Source organism: Rhinoraja longicauda, chromosome 44 (assembly GCF_053455715.1).
Source record: "Rhinoraja longicauda isolate Sanriku21f chromosome 44, sRhiLon1.1, whole genome shotgun sequence".
Taxonomy (NCBI): Eukaryota; Metazoa; Chordata; class Chondrichthyes; order Rajiformes; family Arhynchobatidae; genus Rhinoraja; species Rhinoraja longicauda.
The window spans coordinates 2,073,472-2,081,703 of NC_135996.1; the positions used below are offsets into that span (position 1 = coordinate 2,073,472).

The 8,232-nt window shown below is 60.8% G+C and overlaps 1 pseudogene; it reads left to right on the plus strand.

The window, feature by feature from the left end:
• Positions 1-1,264: 1,264 nt before the first annotated feature.
• On the plus strand, positions 1,265-7,179 carry LOC144612427 (tumor protein p63-regulated gene 1-like protein; annotated as a pseudogene).
• Positions 7,180-8,232: the final 1,053 nt, after the last annotated feature.

Here is an 8,232-nt window from a genome sequence, read left to right on the forward strand (position 1 = left end):
GGGTCAAGACCCTTCTTCAGACTGCTGTAGGGAGAGGTTGGACAGATTAAGACTTTGTTCCATGGATCACAGGGCTGAGGGGTGGTCCAATTATAATCTAGAGAGTGATGAGGTGAATGCACAGTCTTTTAGCCAGACTGCTCACTGTAACACTGATACATCCCAGTTCAGTTCAGTTTCGTTTCTTGTCACTTGTCCCGAGGTACCCACACACCTCACTGTAACACTGATACACCCCACTCCCCTCACTGTAACACTGATACACCCCACACCCCTCACTGTAACACTGATACACCCCACACCCCTCATTGTAACTCCAATACAGCCCTCACTGTAACACTCTACCCCCTCACTGCCTAATGCAACACCGATCCACGCCTCACTGTAACACTGATAAACCTTGCACTCCTCTGCACAACATTGTTACACACCTCACTGCAACACCGATACATCCCAGACCTCACTATAACACCCCAGACCCCTCAATGTAACTCCAATACAGCACTCACTGTAACACTCTACCCCCTCACAGCTTAATGCAACACTGATCCACGCCTCACTGTAACACTGATACACCTCACACCCCCACTGTAACACTGATACACCCCACACCCTCACTGTGACACTGATACACCCCACACCCCCACTGTAACACTGATACACCCCACACCCTCACTGTAACACTGATACACCCCACACCACTCACTGTAACACTGATACACCCCACACCATCACTGTAACACTGATACATCCCACACCATCACTGTAACACTGATACACCCCACACCCTCACTGTAACACTGATACACCCCACACCACTCACTGTAACACTGATACACCCCACACCATCACTGTAACACTGATACACCACTCGCTATAACACTGATACACCCCACACTGTAACACTCTTGTATCAGTAACACATATTTTCTCTGTTGTTCTGCTCTGGGTTATTTCCCTGTTGAGTGTCGGCTGTTTCCTGGCAACTGGACCCTGTTTTTCTACATTTCCGGTGGTTGGGTGTTGTGATCGAGGCTGCAGCCTCTCACCAGTTTCCTGGTTTATCTCAGCGGTGGAGTGTCGTCCTCAGTTGTTGTGTTACGGAGACCTGGCCACCCCTGACCCTGTCCCGGAACCTGACCCTTGACATCATCCTGACCCTGACCCTTCATGCACCCTGACCCTTACTCCTCCCAAACCCCCTCCTGTCCCACATCCTGACCGTTCCTCACCCCTGACCCTGTGACCCCTGACCCTGTGACCCTGACCCACCCTGCCCCTGACTGCTCACACCCGGAGTTTGCTGCTTCGCTCCGGCCTGGACTGGAGCTGATCCCGTCCCGGAGCCCCGCGATTCCCTCACCGTCCCTTCCCCGATTCGGGAGGAGCAGGGGTTCCCCTGCCGGCCATGGGGGATCAGCTGGAGCCCAGCGTTCCCTCGCCGCAACTGGAACCCGACGCCACCTTTACCCCGGGGTCAGTAGAGCACCTGAACCCTGACCCAGGAGTGGAACAGTGCGTGACCTCTGCCGCGGGCTCGGGCGTGACCCCTGTAACCCCTGCTGACCTCTCCCGACTGTATCCCCCTCTCCCACGGGGGGAGTTCTCCTCCTCTCTCCTCCCCCCGTCCTCGGGCCAGAGCCACCGGGATGAATTCTTTGCTCTGCGGGTGAGTGTGGGCTGCGCGGTGGCTGGGAGATGGGTCTGGGATACTGCTGGGGATCTGGGCATCACCTCCTGGGGTCAGCGAGGGAAGGACAGGCCTAGTCTCTCTCCATGATGGTTGTGGTCAGAGTGGGGTCAGAGGGTTCATCTATCCGTCTGTCTCACAGTGAAGGGTCACAGTCTCCGTCTCACCTCTATCTCTCTGTTGGATGGAAATCATCTCTCTCTCCCCCTCTCCCTCTGTCTCTCTCTCTCTGCCTCTCTCTCTGTCTCTCTCTCTGCCTCTCTCTCTGTCTCTCTCTCTGCCTCTCTCTCTCTCTCTATCTCCCACGACCACTATTTCTCCCTCTCTCCCCAGTGGAGGGTCACAGTTTTATTCTCTCCCAGCAGAGGGTTGCAGTCTCTGTCGCTCCCTCTCTCTCCCCAGTGGGGGGTCACAGTCTCTCTCTCTCCCCAGTGGAGGGTCACAGTCCCTGTCTCTCCCCAGTGGGGGGTCACAGTCTCCCTCTCTCTCCCCAGTGGGGGTTACAGTCTCTCTCTCTCCCCAGTGGGGGGTCACAGTCTCTCTCTCCCCAGTGGGGGGTTACAGTCCCTCTCTCTCCCCAGTGGTCACAGTCTCCCTCTCTCTCCCCAGTGGACATAAACCATCTCTCTCTCACTGTGTCTCCACAGCCAGGAGTGTTGCAAGCAGCGATCAGCGAGACGGAGAAAACACTGGGGGATGAAGACGGCAAAGTGCAGGGAGCCTGGCTCCTGACAGAGTAAGAGACCCCAGATCGGTGGAGCGGAGAGGGGAGAGGGGAGGGGGGGGGGGGATGCCCAGCTTCTGCCGGAGTGAGACGTCAGTGGAGAGGGTGCAAGGGAGCAGGGGGTGGGAGATGAGGAGGGGAGGTGTGAGGGAAAAGGGGAGAGGAGACAGGCAGGGTGTGGGAGAGGATAGGAAGGTGCGGATAGAGGGACAGAAAGGCGAACTGGGCAGAGAGAGGGGAACGAGGGGAGAGAGAGGGGAACTGGGCAGAGAGAGGGGAACGGGGGAAAGAGAGGGGAACATGGGAGGGAGAGGTGAACAGGGGGGGAGAGGGGAACTGCGGGGAGAGAGGCAATCCTACAGCTTGACTGACCCCTGACCCACAGGCGCGGATGTTGGTCAGGGGTGAGGTTGTGGGTGAGGCAGGGGGTGTGGGTGAGGGAGGGTGGAGGTGTGGGTGAGGGAGGGTGGGGGTATGGGTGAGGGAGGGTGGGGATATGGGTGAGGGAGGGTGGGGGTATGGGTGAGGGAGGGGGGTGTGGATGAGGGACGGTGAGTCTGTATCGGGAGGGTGGGTGGGGCGAGGGTGGGGACGGACGCTCCCTTTGGAAAGCCCCGTTGCCACGGAGCAGGAGTGAATGAGTGAGTGCATCTCCCCGTCTCCTGCCCCACTCAGGGTGGACCACTGGAACCGGGAGAGCGAGAAACTGGTGCTGCTGACCCCACGAGTCCTGCTGGTGTCTTTGTGGGCCTGTCCTGTCACCTGCTGCTGCGAATCCCCCTGCACTACATCGACAGCATCACTGTCGGCCCCTTCCACTTCCCCTCAACCTCCCTCAGCAGGTGAGTCAACACTGGGCGGCCATGGCGGACAGCGCTAGAGTTGCTGCCTCCCTCTCCCTCTCCCTCTCCCTCTCCCCCTCCACCCCCTCCCTCTCCCCTCCCTACGGGTACTGTCTGTATGGAGTTTGAATGTTCTTCTCGTCACCTGCGTGAGTTTTCTTCGGGATCTCTGGTTTCCTCCCACACTCCAAAGACGTACAGGTTTATAGGCTAATTAGCTTGGTATATGTGTAACAATTGTCCCTTGTGTGTGTAGGATAGTGGTTATGTGAGGGAAGTGCTGGTCGGCACGGACTCGATGGGCCGAAGGGCCTCTTTCTGCACTGAATCTCTAAACAAAACGAAACACTGGGCTCCCCACACCGCCCCCTCCCCCACCCTGAGGGAACCTCACCCCCCCTCCCCCACCCTGAGGGAACCTCACCCCCCCCCCCCACCCTGGGGGAACTTCACCCCCCTCCCCCTCCCTGGGGGAACCTCACCCCCCCTCCCCCACCCTGGGGGAACTTCACCTCCCCCTCCCTGGGGGAACCTCACCCCCCCTCCCCCACCCTGGGGGAACCCTCACCCAGTGCCGACACCGCACACCTGGACTCCCCTCACCCCCCCTCCCCCACCCTAGGGGAACCCTCACCCAGTGCCGACACCACCCTCCATTCCCCACCCCCCACTCCTGGACCCCCCTCACCCAGTCCCTCCACCCCCTCTTATCCCACCCGCACTTCTCACGCAGTCCCTGCATATCCACCCGTGCACCAAACCCCTCCCCTCCACTCTCCACTCCGAGACAACTCTTACCCAGTCCCTACAGCCCCCCATATCCCGCCAACACCCCCACAACCAACTCTCCACTCCTAGATCCCTCTCACCCAGTCCTACCCACCCCTCCATTCCCCACTCTCCACTCCCTCTCACCCAGTCTATACACCCCCCCATATCTCACCCCCCCCCACTCCTAGACCATCCTCACCCAGCACCAAACCACCCCATATCCCCTACTACACCCATCCTCAGCCAGCCCAGACACATCCCATATCCCACTCCCTCCCACTCCAAGCCACCCCCACTCACCCCCGCCCACTTTTACACCCTCAACTCACCCACTCCCACTCCTGCAAACCCCCATACCAGTTCACCCGGCTTCCCTTTACCCCCCTACACCACTTCCCCACCCCTGCACCTCCATACCCCACACACCCTCCCGCCCACCCCCACTCCTCAACATCCCTCAGCCCCTCCCACTCCTACACCCCGATATCACACCCCCACTGCGAGACACACCCTCCCTCCCATCCCCCCACCCCCACACACCTGCCCTCACCCACCTCTCCAATGCCCCACATACACCACACTCACCCTCTCCCCTCCCCCACTCCTAGACAGCCCCATCCCCTCCCACACCTACACCCCATATCTCATTCCCCCTCACCCCCATGCCTAGACACCCCCACACACACTGTTCCTCCCACCTCCACTCCGAGACACTCCCACACCCTCCCTCCCAAACCCACTCCTAGACACCCCACACCCACACGCCCTCACCCACACCCCCCTCACCCACAAACTCCCTCAACCCCCCCTCACCCACAACCCACACCCCCTCACCCACACCCCTTCACCCACAACCCACTCCCACCCCCCTCACCCACACCCCCTCACCCACATCCCCTCACCCTCCCCCCCTCACCCACACCCCCTCACCCACATCCCCTCACCCACATCCCCTCACCCTCCCCCCCTCACCCACACCCCCTCACCCACATCCCCTCACCCTCCCCCCCACACCCACACCCCCTCACCCACATCCCCTCACCCACACAATCCCTCACCCTCACCCCCACCCACACCCCCTCACCCTCTCACCCACATACTCATCACCCACACACCCCCTCACCCACACAGACTTCACCCACCCCTCACCCACACACCATCACCCACACACCCTCACCCACCTACACCTCACCTACCTACCCCTCACTCACACTCCCTCTCGCCCACACCCCCTCACTCACCCATCACTTAGTCCCTGCCACAGACCAGGTTAGGGTGGGGAGTGTATGGGGACCCCTGGAGTGGGGAGGGGGGGTTGGAGTATGGGGGATCAGTGGGAGTGTGTGAGTGGGTAGGGGCTCAGTGTGGGGAGGGGGGGCGTGGAGTATGGGGGGATAGGAGTGGGAGAGGTTGAGTGGGCAGAGGCTCAGTGTGGGGAGAGGGTGGCTGAGGGGATGTATGTGGGTGTCTGAGACTTGGGGTGTGTGGGACGGTGGAATATGGGGTTGTTTCGGACTGGGGGTGAGTTATGTTGGGTGTAGACGTAGGAGGGTATGAGTGGGGGGTGTCTCGGTGTGGGCAGTGGATGAGGGCTCAGTGGGTTACGGGGGTGTCTCGGAATGTGGAAGGGGTGCGGGTTTGTAAGTGTGTGGTGTGTGTGAGTGTGTGGTGTGTGAGTGGTGTGTGTGGTGTGTGTGCACGTGTGTGTGTCCGTGCGTGCATGTGTGTGTGTGAGTGCGTGTGTGTGTGGGATGTGTGCACGTTTGTGTGTGTGAGTGTGTGTGAGTGTGAGCGGGTGTGAACGCACCGCCCTGTCCTTTGAGCCCAGGCGCTGTGGGCTGGGGCTGCGGCTGGGATGGGCCAAACTGCGGGAGCCGTCGTTCCGTTCCCGCTGGAACCCCTGGGCTCGGGATCTGCCGTCCGTCATCCTGACAGAACACCCCGGGGTAGAAAGCGGGCACCTGTCACCCCCCTGCACGGTGAGTGGGGAGACTGGGGGGGGAGGCGAGACACTGGTTGGGGGGTAGGGGAGACTGTGGTGTGAGGCACTGGTGGGGAAACTGTGGGGGTGAGGGGAGACCGTGGGGGGGGGGAGAGACTGGGGGTGACACTGGGGGGAGAAGGTTGGGGTGAGAAATGGGGAGAGACTGTGGGGGGAGACTATGGAGGAGACTGTGGGGACGGGGGGACTGGTGTGGGGAGACTGGGGGGGACATCTACCTGTGTCTCTCTCTACCTGTGCCTGTGTGTGTCTGTGTATGTCTGTGTGAGTGTCTGTAGTCTCGCATCTCCCAGCACGTGTGTGTGTGTGTGCGTGTGCGTGCACATGCCCCACTCCACTATCTCCCTCCCTGTGTCTGTGTCTGTGTGTACATGCCCCTCTCCAGTTTCTCTCCCCGTGTGTGTGTGTGTGTGTGCATGTGTGTGAGTGTGTGTGCACATCTGTGTTAATGTGTAAGTGTGTGCGTGCCCCTCTCCAGTCTCTCTCCCCGTGTGTGTGTGTGTGTGTGTGTGTGTGTGTGTACGAGCCCTTCTCCAGTCACCCCGTGAGCGTATTTGTGCGCGTGTACATGTGTGTGTACATGTGTATGTACATGTGTGTGCATGCATTTGTGTGGGTGTGCGTGTAGTTTTGTGTGTGCATGTACATCCCCCTCCAGTCTCTCTTCCTGTGTGTGTGTGTGTGTGTGTGTGTGTGTGTGTGTGTGTGTGTGTCCATGCTGCTGTCTCACTCCCCCTCTCCCTGTATCTTTCCCCGTGCTGCTGTCTCACTCCCCCTCTCCCTGTATCTCTCCCCGTGCTGCTGTCTCACTCCCCTTCTCCCTGTATCTCTCCCCGTGCTGCTGTCTCACTCCCCCTCTCCCCTGTATCTCTCCCCCTCTCCCCTGTCTCACTCCCCCTCTCCTCTGTATCTCTCCCCGTGCTGCTGTCTCACTCCCCCTCTCTCCTGCCCACAGTTGGGGTCTTTCCGTACGGAGCTGACCCGGGGGGCGGGGATGGCCCACCGGGAGCAACCCCTCGCGGGCCGAGCCAACGGGCCGCTGCTGCTGGAGAAACCCATCCAGATGGAGACGGTCCTGGGCCTGGTGTCTGCCCTCAGCAACTGGGCGCAGCTGGGCTACGCCAAACCTCGCCGCCCGCTCTCCTTCTAGTGGAGCCGTGAGCTGGCAGCGTGAGCCAGCAGCCCGCGGCCAACACCCACACACACACTGATCCAAGCCTCATCATCCCAGCGGCCGCAATGGCAAAGGGGTGGCGGCAGAGACACGGAGAGGGGGGGGGGAGGGAGGAAGAGCGTGTCGGGATCAGCAGACCACTGATAGAAACAAAATAAATACATCAAAGCCTGAAAATTCCAGCATCAGTGATGGGAGAGGGGGAAGAAGAGGGGAGAGGGGCAGGGAGGAAGGTTTTTTACGTGGATGTTGCCAGGACTAGAGGGTGTCAGCGTTGAGTAGGCTGGGACCCTATTCCTTGGAGCGCTGGAGGATGAGGTGTGATGTGTGGCTGCGCCTAACCGCTGCGGCTCTCTGGCTGTCTGTTTGTCTTTTTTTTCTTTTTTTTTGTTTGTGTCGGTGTTGGGATGGTTTTTGTTTCTGTTTTTGGCTGTGTATGTGTGGGGGTGGGGTGGGGGTGGGGGTGGGGTGAAACCTTTCTTTTATTGGGTCTCTTCCCCGGGGCGCAGCTCGGCCGCGGGACTTAGCAGCGGCCGCGGGGCCTTCCATCGCCCGGTGCGGCTCGGCCGCGGAACGGTTCAGCGCCCGGCGCGGCCGCGGGGCCTTCCATCGCGCGGCTCGGCTGCGGGACTTAACATCGCCGGCGCGGCTCGGCTGCGGGACTTAACATCGCCGGCGCGGCTCAGCCGCGGGACGTTTCAGTGCCCGGTGCGGCTCGGCTGCGGGACGTTTCAGTGCCCGGTGCGGCTCGGCTGCGGGACTTAACATCGCCGGCGTGGCTCGGCTGCGGGACGTTTCAGTGCCCGGTGCGGCTCGGCTGTGGGACGTTTCAGTGCCCGGTGCTGCTCGGCTGCGGGACGTTTCAGTGCCCGGTGCGGCTCGGCCGCGGGACTTAGCAGCGGCCGCGGGGCCTTCCATCGCCCGGCGCGGCTCGGCCGCTGGACTTAACATCGCCCGGTGTGGCCGCGGGACATTTCGGTGCCCGGGGCGGCTCGGCCGCGGGGTCTTCCTTCCCCTTGCGGGGGCTGT